General features: G+C 29.5%; 2 long non-coding RNA genes across 2 annotated transcripts; both read right to left on the minus strand.

Moving 5' to 3' along the window:
- Positions 1–2,525: 2,525 nt before the first annotated feature.
- LOC139813216 (uncharacterized) lies at positions 2,526–7,682 on the minus strand. The gene is made up of 6 exons (XR_011732080.1): positions 7,521–7,682; positions 7,188–7,441; positions 6,557–6,744; positions 5,905–6,064; positions 5,595–5,727; positions 2,526–5,486 (listed from the first exon to the last, which is right to left on the minus strand). It is a non-coding gene; the product is annotated as an uncharacterized lncRNA (long non-coding RNA).
- A 120-nt stretch (positions 7,683–7,802) lies between these two features.
- Positions 7,803–11,903, minus strand: LOC139813217 (uncharacterized). Its single transcript, XR_011732081.1, has 4 exons — positions 10,731–11,903; positions 9,387–9,558; positions 9,107–9,236; positions 7,803–8,046 (listed from the first exon to the last, which is right to left on the minus strand). It is a non-coding gene; the product is annotated as an uncharacterized lncRNA (long non-coding RNA).
- Between the last annotated feature and the right edge of the window lie 2,231 nt (positions 11,904–14,134).

Consider the following 14,134-nt stretch of genomic DNA (forward strand, 5'->3'; position numbering starts at 1 on the left):
TAGTCAAATAAATACAAACTTTAAAGTAAAACATTCCAGAAGAAATTTAGAATCAGAAACTGAATTGTTACGAAATACGAAAATATATGTAAAGATAAATATCTAGGTATATAATATATATTTGTATTTCTTACACTACAAAAATATGCAAAATAAAACTTAATAAACTTTAATATATTTCACAAAATAAGAACATGATAACAAAGTATTGAAATTAAGATAGACGGATCAACCGCAAAGTTTTTTTCTAGAACAGAACGTCCTGATTTTTCAACTGACAGCAAACACTTATAGTGACAGGGACTTAATTAAAATAATTATTAGCGGGATAGACTAGAGCGTCACCACCATCCTAGGACGGAATTGCGTGGCAATTTCCTTTGTGGACTAAAGAGTAAAGTTCAAAAGGAGTCCATCAAAAGGAACCCTGTCGAAGACGAATTTCAAAGATGTCGCGAAAGTGGAGCTTAAATCATGTCGAACGGAGAAGTTGAGCTACGAGGGCAACTATCTATTTTATCCTAATTCAACTTTGACGATATCTTGAATGATTCAGGACGCATCTCTACATGCATGCCTTTGTTAGCAATTTTCCTCTTTACTGCTTTTACGTACTAATAAATTATTGATACGTACTAATATATTATTATAACAGTATTTATGCCATCAATATAAAAATTTAAGAAATATTTAAGTATGCCATAAAACACGCATAAACATTTTATTTTAAAAACAAAATTATAAATTCAAATGGAATAATTAAAACCGTCAGTTTAAATAGATTAACGTGACTCCTTAATGTTCAAATTAATAACTGTTAATGTTAATTAAAAATTAAAACTATTTATTATAAAGCAAATTGTTGAAGATGACAAACGTTCTTATATTTAGTCGATATATAATAAAATTATTTTAATTGATCTTATATTTTTTCTATCGAAAATATTACATTGCAAATAACGCTCTTGTGTATTACTATTTATTTAGTATTGTTATTATTTACTAGCATTTTTGCATTGATAACAAACATCAATATGACAACTCTATTGTAATTTAATATAAAACAAACGCGTTTAAAAAATATTGAAATTACAGTAATAAACAAATTGTCTAGTCTCCATAAATCACTTACAGCATTTTACAAGTATTTCCATGCTTCTGTAATTTGAGCAGTAAATATATCTACGATTAAATAAAATTTTTTCAAATTTGTTGAAAAATCTATAGATATTAAAATATTTTTGGCTAACTCTTCAAAATTATTCTACAAATAGAGAAGTGATTGTAAACTGCTGACAAGTTTAGCCTACGTAAGTTGATCCCCAATTCCAACTTTCAACGCTCATTGTTAGAAAAGAAAAAATCTCAAGTTTCTTGGAGGTATGAAATGCGGAAAATGTGGCGTCAGCGATAACCGATGTTTTTCTACCACGAAACCACTGTTCTAAAGCGAAATGATCAGAGACGTTGGAATATCTTATATAAAACGCGTATAGAAATAAAACTAATCGCCATAAAATTTCCTAATTTTCATGTAATTCTGGCAAACGTTTAATAATTATAATGGCTTGATTTAAATAATATTTAATTTAAAATAATTAGAAAATTCAAATTCATATATCTTTTATTTATAAGTTGATTTTTCTTTTGTATGTAATTAATACCTTCAGTTTTTACTATTTCACACTAGGAAAAATGTTTTGTTGTATGAACCAAAATATTGTTGTAACGACAAAATTTTTTGGTTGAAATATGCCCAACAAAACTGTTTAGTTGCTGTAAACAAATATCTTTGTTGACTACATTTGGTTCTTATAACGTAATACTTTTGTTGTAACAACCAAAAATCTATAACAATATGACTTTTGTTATGTAAACAAAAGTGTTTGGTAACGTGAATTCTGTTATTGCAACCAAACTTTTTAATTACTTCAACCAAATATTTTGTTTAAAGGTATTAATTTCTTATGATTTATTTAGTTATTGCAACTAAATTTTTTAATTACTTTAACCAAACATTTTGTTTAAAAGTATTAATTTCTTATAATTCATTTAGTTATTGCAACTAAATTTTTTAATTACTTCAACCAAACATTTTGTTTAAAGATATTAATTTTTTTACGATTTATATGTGCAATATATATACAGGGTGTTTCAGAAATAGGTCAAACTTTAGAAGCATATTCTACTCATTAAAAGTCTGAAACATGTTTGTTATAAATATATAGAGTGTTTATAACTTGAAAAGGAAGCGTTCCCGGAACCATGTTTATGACTTTTTTTCATCCTTATAGTGAGTAGAATATGCTCCTAAAGTTTGGCCACCTATTCTGAAACACCCTGTATATATAAAATACGTGTTGTAACCTTTAACAGCTGAAATTTGTAGGTAAAAAAAAGTATACAAATATACAAGTATACAACATATTAAATAAATTTATTACATATTTGTGCGTGTGTGTACACATATACATGTGTGTCTTTTACATATATATTTATATATTAACGCATACATAATTAGTAAATAGAATTAAAACAATTTATTGATGTACTTTTATAATTGGATAATATCATTTTTATAATATATAAACTAAATAAACTTTAATTAATGAAATGGATTCAATTAAACATAATTTTTCAGTTTTCACAATTAATCGTATACTACGCACAAATTACCATCTCGAATTTTTTTAACTAAAGGAAAAGAACTAAATGTACATATATCTTGTGATTTTAAAAGCAAAAAGTGTTTGGTTGGAATCACTTCATAAGCATAAAAATGAGAAAAGAATCCAAGAGTTTCAAATTTGTTAATTACAAAATAAAACTCTTCATTTTCATTAACAGTAATAACTGTAATAATCCCGAAAGAAGGTAAAATATCTTGGACTCCTAAACTTAAAGTCATATTAGGTTTGTACGTATAATTATTTATTTTAATCCATTTCAGTAATAGTAACGACGAATTTGGTAAACAGCTTTGAAATTCAAAAAACAATGGGTGATTTTCAATTGTGTTTACAGAGTCACATGTAAAAAGCACTTCTTCCTTAAACGAAAATTCTTTCAAAATTCTATTACTTAGCATAAATTGATTCTTTTGCATCAGTGTCAAAGGTAAGTTTACACTTGATGTTATACGCGCATACGCTTTGAGCTTTTGGTGATTAGCTTCAAAACGCATACACCAGATGTTAATTAATGGTCCAAATTTCCTTATAGCTCGATGATAATGAAGCATGTTATGATACTTTACTTTCAAAGTTTTTCCAAATAAATTGATATAAATTTCTAAATGTTCTGTAATCAAAATGTTTAAATATTCAATGTCTGCAGTTGTTACTGATCGTGCCATGAGTATATCGATAATAGCTCTTAAAGATACATATAAATCCCAATATTTATCATTCTCCGATATCAAATCACCAATTAGCAATCCAAAGTACTTTACAAAATAAATTGTCTCGGACGCAGAGAAACCCAAACGATATTTTTTTAACTTTTCTTTTTTTAAAGAAGGTGGACGGTTTACTCCATCTTCGAGGCCAAAATCAAATATATGTAATCGATTATTTAGTTCGTCAAGCGTAAAAAGTTTAGCTTCATATATGTAATGTAAGAGTAACTGAGACAAATTATATTGACATATACCCTCAAAGATATCATGCATAATATCGAATGCAAGATTATCGAATAAATTGAAATTTTGTAAACAATTGAAAATGCATTTTTCGTTTATTCCTGTCTTTGATACGTCTCCTAATCTTACATCTATTTCGTAATTCGTTTTTGTTCGTAAAAGGGCATCGATTTCAGTAGTCGTTTCTCGTAATAAATCACGCGACATTTTACAGACATGACATGGAAAATTAGCAACAAAACTTTCTACAAAACCGCAAATCTCATGTATTCCGAGATTGTCACCTGTAATCAACGTAAGACAAACGTAGATATCCTTGTTATCACTAGTTCTGAATACAGGATTTTTTTCTAAATACTTCAATTCTTTTATAAGTGGTAAGAAAGCACTTTTGTTTCCAAATTTTTTTCTATCGTTTTCGTTACATAATAAAGTGAGAAAAATATTGTCTAATTTTGAAGAAAATTGTGGTGGAATACAAGGCAAAGAAAAGTAAGTTGCGCCCATTTTCTGATTGCCTGCATGTCCACCTAAAGGATTCTGTGTTTCAAAAGCGTCATAAAATAGAGTAAGAGGTAGTACTATAGAATCAGCTGGAAACTGTCTCAACAAGCATTTGTATACTTCACTTTGAATAACATTATGAATTACATTACTTTTTTCAGACAAAATGTGCATATAATTTAATATTGTTGTTAAAAATCCTGGAATATTGAACAATCCATTTAATACTTTTTTAATTGAAACAAATTGACCAATCGCATTCACAGGTGTAAGTGAAAATTGTCCTTTATGTCGTTTACGAATGTTTCTTGTACCGATTACATAAGATTCAGCTTCTATGAAACTACCTCTATTTTTGAAAAACTGAAGTCTTTTATATTCTGATTCTAAACCATGGAAAGGGTTTTCATATGCATGAAATATTTTTTCTATATTTAAAATTATTTTACGATTATCGATATTTGATTTTTCTAGTACTTTTTTTACATTTTTCTTTAGACTTAAAATTATATCATCTTCTATAAATTCTTTTGTTATATCTATTATTTTTTGAATATTACGATTATGTATAGTTTTGTCATTATAAAAAGTTGAAATAAAAGAAGACACTGATTCTTTTAACTGATCCTTTATATGACTAATTACGATGCCATTATCAATGTCGCGTTTTACATCATGGCAATTATCAGTATCTTGAGTGTGTACGTTTTCAATATTTAAATCTGTGTTTTCCAAATTAAATTTATGTTGAAGAGATGCACTAATATTCTGATCAATAGCATGCTTACTTAATAAATGTTTTTTAAACTTACTTAATTTATGAAATTCTCGATAACAACTATTTTGTTTACAAACAAATCGGTTGGAAGAATATTTATGTATATGTGATAAATGATTAATAAGAAGATCAATTTTAGTATAAGAAGACGTACACAAACAACAATAAAACATTGTTAAATGAAAGAAGTGCTTTTTATTCAGTGTTAATAAAAATCGTTCCAACTATTTACGCATTATTAATTTTTTCGTGAAACTCTAGGACTGATTTAATCACTTTGTCATTTTTAGTTTGTTGCTTATAAATGTACAGTTGAAAAAACAGCCATACCTGTTCACATTCGATAGGATATTGTACATCTAATACCATAAATACTTTAAAGCAAATATCTATGGCTTTCAAAATATTCTCCAATTTATATAAGATATCGTCAACCACGACATAATAACTGTCTATTTGTCTTAAACTTGGACCAACGATAATAATAAATGGTTGCACAGTTTGTTTTAATTCTAGTGCCTTATTTCTCTTCTGTTGAATTTCTATTTCAATATCTCCTGGCGTCTGAAAAATAAGAAACTTTATGTTTTTAATATGAAATGTGTACATGTGTGCGGCGTATGCGTGCGCTACATTATGATTTTGTGTGTAAATCATTGTAATGTACTATACCTTAATATGTAAAATAAATCCTGAAATTGATTCAGCTATACTTGGCTTCCATAATTTGTTTTTATCAATTTGACTCTGGCTTGAGGAGGACATACCACAGGCAATAGTGACAAGAGTATAACTCTTCTTGACTCTGATAAAAAAAATTTTTCTTATTAACCGTTTGTTATTAGTAAACATTAGTTTTGATATTTTGTCATTAGTAAAAATAAAGAGTGAATATAGTACACATGGAAGAAAAGTTGTATGTAAAATAGTAAAAATACTGGTTTTCTTAAATATTTCAATGCATATCATATTTTTGCTTTACCTTCTGTTATCTCATCTAAAGTGCTCTCATGATATAATGTATAATAATATTTATCTTTTAGATTCTCTTTAATAACTTTTTGTAATTTTTGTGAGAATTGTGCCCATTCAGTATAAATATTAGTCGTTTCCTCAAAAGAAAAAATATAATCATTGTCAATCTGTAAATAATGTTAAAAGATAAAATCCACGCGTGTACGTGTGTGCACGCATACATACACATAATTAAAATAAAAATATATAAAATGTGGTAATCAATATTTATGTAAAATATAAAATACTTCTAGAAAAATAACTCATTCTTTTAAAATATATGAAGTTTATATAATCCTTTTATTACTAGTGGCACTTGTTATACAAATATATTTATAAAGCATTATTCTAAAACTTAATCGTGAAAATTCGTTAATTAAGACACAAATTGTAATATAAAATAAGTGACAATGATTTTATTATTGAAATATTAAAAGGATGAAATCTTGGAAAGTAGACATTAATATTTTTAGGTATGTTTTTCTTTGAACTTCAAATTTCTTTTCTTAAGTAAGAGAAAAATTGTTTTAAAAAAATGTAAGAAGAGACAAATAATACATTATATTTTTACAGTAGATAACAGTTATATAAAGAAAATTAATTATATAGAAGATAGTTACCAAAGTATATCCGCGTGGTTGCTTTAAAACAGGCCATTCCTCAAATAACGTATGTAAGTTACTATGTAGCTTTGCAATACGTTCTTGTCTAAGTGCTCGCGAATGCTCCCAATGATTTTGTACCATAAACCATGGTGCTGTATTATATTTTAGCCAATTAAAATGGGTTATACACTTGTCCTTCTCCTCTGCAAAATTTTATACAAACTTGTTAGTAGGATTTTTTATAAACTCTGTACAGAAAACTAAAAATTGTTATATACACGTACATGCAGGAAAAAATATATATGACGAGTTGGTAGAATGTACTATTTAAAATAACTTGATAAATATTGATTTTACGGGAAAAAAATAAATACACCTAATATTTATACCTTCTTCAAAATGATATAATTTGTATATGAAAAAGTGTAACGTATAATTAATGTTTATCAAGTTATTTTAGGTGGTGATCTAGGAATGTACCCTAATATATATTTGTGTATGTGTGTGTGTGTGTGTGTGTGTGTGTGTGTGTGTGTGTGTGTGTGTGTGTGTGTGTGTGTGTGTATGTGTATATGTATATGTGTATATGTATGTGTATGAGTAAGGATACGTGTATGCACGTGTGTGATATGAATTATGCATGTACCCTGAGAAATAGACTCTGCATCTTCTTCTATTTCTTCATCGTCCTGAGATCTCTTTCTTTTCCTATTTATTAATCCACATTTTCGACATTCTCTCAGTTTATTTCTATAAGAATCCACTAATTTCCTTTAGAAATTTTTTTGTTGAGGCCCTTCAGTTTTAGGTGCAACGTAATAGATACTGCTATTTTCAGTAGGAAATATTTTTACAATTTGAGTTGCAATAAACTCAAAATGTTCGTTTTTTAGAGATATCCTAGTTTATTTATAAATGTATAAATTATTTTTCTTTATCAAATTAACTAAATTAAAATATTTCTAAAATATTATCTTACCCTTGTTTGTCACTATAGAACAAAGACATTAATTTCGTTACAATTACGTCAACAAGTTTGGAACGTAATTGTCTGTTAAGTTTTATTTCTTTTTTATAATTAGCAATAATAATTCTTCCATCTATAGATTCTTCCAAAATTTTTTATAATCCTAAAAAGATGTATAAAAGATGTATTGATTTGTAAGAATAAGAAAAACTATATAAACATGTTTTTTTATGTAATACAAAATCAAATACGTATTTATGAAAAGTATTATAATTTCAAATTATGCTACGTTTTACTGAAGTTTAAAAAAAAGTTGATATTTCAAAAATCTTACTAAGGAATACACATTTTTAATATCGGTATCCTTTGATTCATAAGCCACGGAATCTTGTATTTCTATTAGTATTGCGTTTTCATTTTGTTCCAATATTTTATGAGATTCGACTTCTTTGTCTTGTATTTGTTCTATTGTTTCTTTGGATATGTCTGATGCAGATTCACCTTGTGTATTCAGAACATTTTCACATCTAGAAATATTCTATAAAATATTTTAAATTTAATATATTTCAGTTTAAATAAATAAAGAGATATATGTTATGTAATCACTAGGGTGTCATTTTGGAGCAACTTTTTTTTCATTTCACGAATAGCATATATACTTACAGGAAGGTAAAATAAGATACCTGTTAAAGTTTGAGCTCTTAATATTAATATTAACAGGTCGCTCATCGCAATTTTTTATTTTTTATTTAGTAAAATAGAAAAAAATTTATAACTATCTAACAAATAGTAATACAGCATTGCACCACATAGATTTTTGTAGTAAATTTACTGCTCTACAAAAAAGATCTCTTATCATTTTTTCATAAATTCAACCGTTTAAAAGATATTCAAAGTTAAAGTTTGATAAATTTTATAAAACTTGTTTTTGCTTCTTATGATTTTGTATCATATTGAATATAAAAAATTATGAAATAATCAATACATATTTTTATAGAAAATTTAACCATCTACAAAAAAGGTCTCTTAAATTTTTTTCATAAGTATAACAATTTAGACGATATTAAGGTTTAAAGTTCAAAGTGTATAAAAATTATATCGTCTAAATGGTTATATGTAAGGAAAAAAATATAAGAGACCTTTTTTGTAGATCGTTAAATTTTCTATAAAAATATGTATTAATTATTTCATAATTTTTGATAGTCGATATGATACAAAATTCATAAGAAGCAAAAACAAGTTTTATAAAATTTATCAAACTTTAACTTTGAATATCTTTTGAACGGTTAAATTTATGAAAAAATGATAAGAGATCTTTTTGTAGAGCGGTAAATTTACTACAAAAATCTATGTGAAGCAATGCTGTATTACTGTTTTTTAGATAGTTATAAAATATTTTCTATCTTACTAAATGAAAAATTAAAAATTGCGATGAGCGACCTGTTAATATTAATGGCTCAAACTTTAACAAGTATCTTATTTTACCTTCCTGCAAGTATATATGCTATTCGTGAAATAAAAAAAAAGTTGTTCTAAACTGACATACCTTAGTAATTACACATACTATTATCTTTATTATTAATTTTATTTCTTCTAACCTTTGTTGACTGTTCTTTTAAAAACTGTTTCCTTTTCTCTATAAAAATACATCTTGCACCAACGGTAGGTATAATTCAAATAATGTTTGTTCCGAAATACTCAACAATAATGAAGGGCTTATTTCTTGGTCTGTAAGATTCCAATCAATTTTTTATACACTACATATTACTTTTCCAATATTGATGACACGTAATGTTTACTAATTTTAACAAGTACATTGAATATGCAGTATATCCTATTATCCAAATATACGAGGAAAGAATTTTGAAGTTAACATACCCAAAAATTTTGATGTCCACTTTTCCAGACCCCATTCTTTTAATGTTTTAGTAATAAATTCTTCGTCGCTCATTTTATGCTACGTTGCATACAGTTGAAAAAATCAGAATGATACGGAAAAAGGCACACAACGCTCAGTTCACCTTCCAGGTTTGTATCGCAGAAGAACAACCTGAAATAGTTTCAAGATAAAATAAATTAAAATGCAATGCAATGAGACACACAATAAAGAAACAGGTTATAGAATGCAAGTATTAAAAAAAATAAAGGCAATAATATAATATGAAATAAATGTTGCAAGTTGCGGTAAGCAAGTATGATACCGCAATAAATATATCGTACAAAGTGACAACAGGTATTGCGATCTGAGTAAAGTTATGTGAATAATATATGACGCTAGTAAAGAAATGTAAGGTGGAATACAAATAATATAAGTAAAGCAGATAAGTCAATGAAAGATATAGAGCGAATAATTTAACACAAGTGAGTAAATGAAGAAATAATGCGAATAGTGTTTCGGTAGTAAATCCATAAAGAAAAAAAGCTAATAGTATAATCCAAGTAAATTACTGAAAGATATAACGTGCGTATCGCCACTCAAATATAACAATATTAGTAGTGTAACACCGATAAAGCCCCGGACATAACGGTAATGCAGGTATAGTAATGTATAAGAAATTTGATGCGGTCAGAATAAACCAGATATTACAATCCGAGCTAATTAATGCACGTAATATGTGTAACGCCAGTAAATTGACGCATGATAGATAACATGAATAATGGGGCGCAAGTAAAGTAACGTAATAAAAAAGTAAAATGCAAGTTATGTATCGCAAGTGGGTCAATATGATTACAATGTAAAAAATGCAACGCGAATAATATATAACGTATAAGTGAGTCAACGTAAGACTCGTCGCAAATAATAATGCAACTAAATTAACGCCAGAAATAAAATATAAGTAAGATAACGCAAATGAATCAACGCAAGGCTTACATTTCGCAAAATGTAAAGTAATCGGGAAATCTAATACGAACACGCGCAACGGTTGTACACAATACAGTAACCGACGCGACGAGGGAGTAAGTCGAGGCGAGGTGAAATTCCTGACGAGGAATGTAAACAATTGTAAGAACTTCGAATCGCGTCTAGGCGGCGAGACGCCCCGGTCATGACGGAACACACGATAATATTCGCAATAAAACGAAGTAATTACACTAGCGCAATAACACACGGCCATAGCCGTCGCGTGCCCGATAGAATGACTCTAATAAAGAACACACTTATATCGCGAAAGAGTACACGCTTATCCGATAAATCGGATAGATGATAAACAGAGTATTTACCGTTCGTTGCCAGATCGTCAAGGACGATGACGACAAGGGATCCTAGCACGGGATGCTCTGTCCGAGTCCGTCACCGAGGAAGGTCCTGTCTCCTAGATGCTGGTGCCCGACGTGGGGCTGCAACGCCGAGGCCTCGCTCAGCCTCGCTGGCCCGCACTAAGTTCGCTCGACGAATGTCGCGCACCGTATACGTTAATTACCGTATACGTTAATCACCGTAACTATTAAACAACGTTCTTAATCGTACTGCCGAATGTACTTAGAAACGAAAGATCACTGTATCGACTGATATAAGATATCGCAAGCTCGAATAAAGAAAGCAGAGACCAGATCTCGCGTGTTGTCGCTTTTGCGTGTTCCGACCGACTCCGCAATTTTACGCGCGAGAATCGTGTCTCGAGCCGGTAAAACGAAAGACGATCGCGCGGGCTCGCGGCCCCCCTCGCCGCGTCGCTGTCGCTGTCGCTATCCGGGATTGCTTCACGAGCGCACTATTTTTCAAACAGAAACAATTTCACAAAGGACACGGTATAAACTCTTTTGGATATACCGATAATGTCACATGCATCCAGTAATTATCATGAAACTCATACTTACGAAGATGTTTTCATTAAACACGAAACGATCTCACTGCACGTACATGAAGTTATAAATCTCACAACAATAAGTCTCACTTATAAGTCTCACAACAATAGGCATCACGCAGAGCCAGAAGAAAAACAAAATGGCATGCAGAAACGCGGGCTAACCACATCTGATACCGTTTGTTTCCAGCAGCACGTACCTACACGGCGCTCTTGTGTATAAAATATACCAAATCATTTGGCTAGAAGAACAAGGCAGTTTTGTTAAAACTACTATAATGTTTTGTTAATATATAAAATAGTGTATAAAATCTAAATTTTAATGCATAGAAAGACGAAATTGTACTTATTGGGCATTATTTTAACTTATGTAACAGAAGATTTCATTATTATGTAGTTTCTGCGGGTAAAGTAACTAAAATGCTTAATTGTTGTATGTGAGGTCTAAGAACAAAATCATTTGGTCCACAGAACAAATCAGAAAAGTGTATTTAGCAGAAGTAACTAAATATTTTGTTATGGAAAACAAGATATTTGGTTGCTGTTAAAAAATGCCTTAACTAAACGGTTTGGTTGGAGACACTAAATGTTTTTTTTTATTTTTCCTATAATTTTTTCGTAATATTTACAAAAAATTTAGAAAAATAGTAGTAGAAGGTGAATTAACAATAACAAAGCGCATGTAAGAAAATAAAAATTAATTTGTGAACATTTACCTGTTAACAATGCTATTTTATGTTGTTTATGTAAATTATCCTTTTCAAATAATCGTAGGAAATCCATTAATGAATAAATACCAGTAGATAAATAATTCTGTGCCCTCTGAATTTTTTGGTTTTTATATTTGGTAAATTGACTACGATCTTTTGTTATTTGTAAACCATTTACTAAACGATCATAATTAATTTCTTGATCCAGAATCATTTTAGACATGTTATCTGTAAAAATAGTTTTTGTTACAACAGAAATTATTCCAATGCATTTAATAACACACAAACAAATTGCTATCTCATCACTCATTTTGCAAACTTTTTACATATCTATATTCTCATTACTAATTGAACAAAAATCCTTAATTTTTTATTATGTAATAACTAGAGTTCGGACATTCGTGCACGATCCCGTGTTGCTCGCGGAAAACCACTACGTACAAGTAAGTCGTGTGCTCGCTAGAGTGAGGTAACAATAGCAGAGGCGACGACTGCCGACTATTATTGTTACCTCACTCAAGCGAGCACCCGACTTACTCGCACACAGCGGTTCTCCACGCGTGACACGAAATCACGCACGAACGTCCGGACTCTAGTAATAACTGTAAAGTTAGAAAAACAAAATATTAAGCATTAACAATTTTTTTAATAAAAGTCGTTTTTCTCGACCGGACTGGCCAAAACAATTATTCTTCACAACGTTTCGACCACATTCTGGTCCTTATCAAGTGAATTAGAACCACGCACACAACATTTTTTAATTCGCTGACATTAGTGCCCAAACCATATCATGCAATCGTAAATCTAGAATCGCAAAAACGCAGTAGTCAATAAGATAAAATCATGATAAGTTACCAAGTCTATAACATAAAGTGAAAATCTATACCATAAAGTAAAATAAGATAAAGGAATTTGAATTAAATAAGTTGTAAATAAAATAAGTAAGTTAAAAGGTCAAAAAGTAGTCAAATTAGTAGTCAAAAAGATAAAAACATGAAAAGTTACCAAGTCTATAAACATCCTCACTATTCCGAAGAAATTAGACTGCATCATAAAAAAGGGGAAAGACAAGTTACCGAATCTTAAACAAACTGAGTTAGTGTACAGGATGATTGCGCTAATTGTACGCTGCATACATCGGTCAAACAAAAAGACACTTAGAGACGCGTATTAAGGAACATGCTTGCGACATTAGGAAGAATAGAACGATAATCATTCTGTCGTGAGTAAGCACCGTCTCACTCACAAACATGATTTCAATTGGCAACAACCAAAAATTTTATACAAGGAAAGACAGTTCAAGAAGCGTGAAATCTCTGAGATGTTTTTTATTAAGAAATGTGACAGCGCAATCAATCTACAAAAAGACACCGAAAATTTACCAGCGAATTACAACCGAGTTATTGACGCACTTAGTTTGCCGGTTTGTTTTGCCCGTGAGCACAGTTAGTTATTCGCGCCTATTATGTGTCTCTCAGTACGACTTTGACTGTGGAGAGGTATGGTTGTGCTCTCTGACATGACTTGCCTTTTTCTTTCCCTCTACAATCTGTCTTTTGACACGCACAACGTATGTATCTTTTACCTCATTTAATTTAACCTATTTATTTACACGTATTTAATTCAATCTTTACACTCATTTAATTTAACTCTATTTAATTTACACGTATTTTTCAATTCTTTTATTTTATTTCTATGTTATAGACTTGGTAACTTTTCATGTTTTTATCTTTTTGACTACCTAATTTGACTACTTTTTGACTTTTTAACTTAACTTATTTTATTTACACTTATTTAATTCAAATTCTTTTATCTTATTTTTACTTTATGGTATAGATTTTCACTTTATGTTATAGACTTGGTAACTTGTCATGATTTTATCTTATTGACTACTGCGTTTTTGCGATTCTAGATTTACGATTGCATGATATGGTTTGGGCACTAATGTCAGCGAATTAAAAAATGTTGTGTGCGTGGTTCTAATTCACTTGATAAGGACCAGAATGTGGTCGAAACGTTGTGAAGAATAAAATTGTTTTTGGCCAGTCCGGTCGAGAAAAACGACTTTTATTTTGAATTTATCCACTGGCGAAGGAAGTTCTTTGTTAAT

The sequence above is a fragment of the Temnothorax longispinosus genome, chromosome 5 (assembly GCF_030848805.1).
Source record: "Temnothorax longispinosus isolate EJ_2023e chromosome 5, Tlon_JGU_v1, whole genome shotgun sequence".
In the NCBI taxonomy this organism is placed as follows: Eukaryota; Metazoa; Arthropoda; class Insecta; order Hymenoptera; family Formicidae; genus Temnothorax; species Temnothorax longispinosus.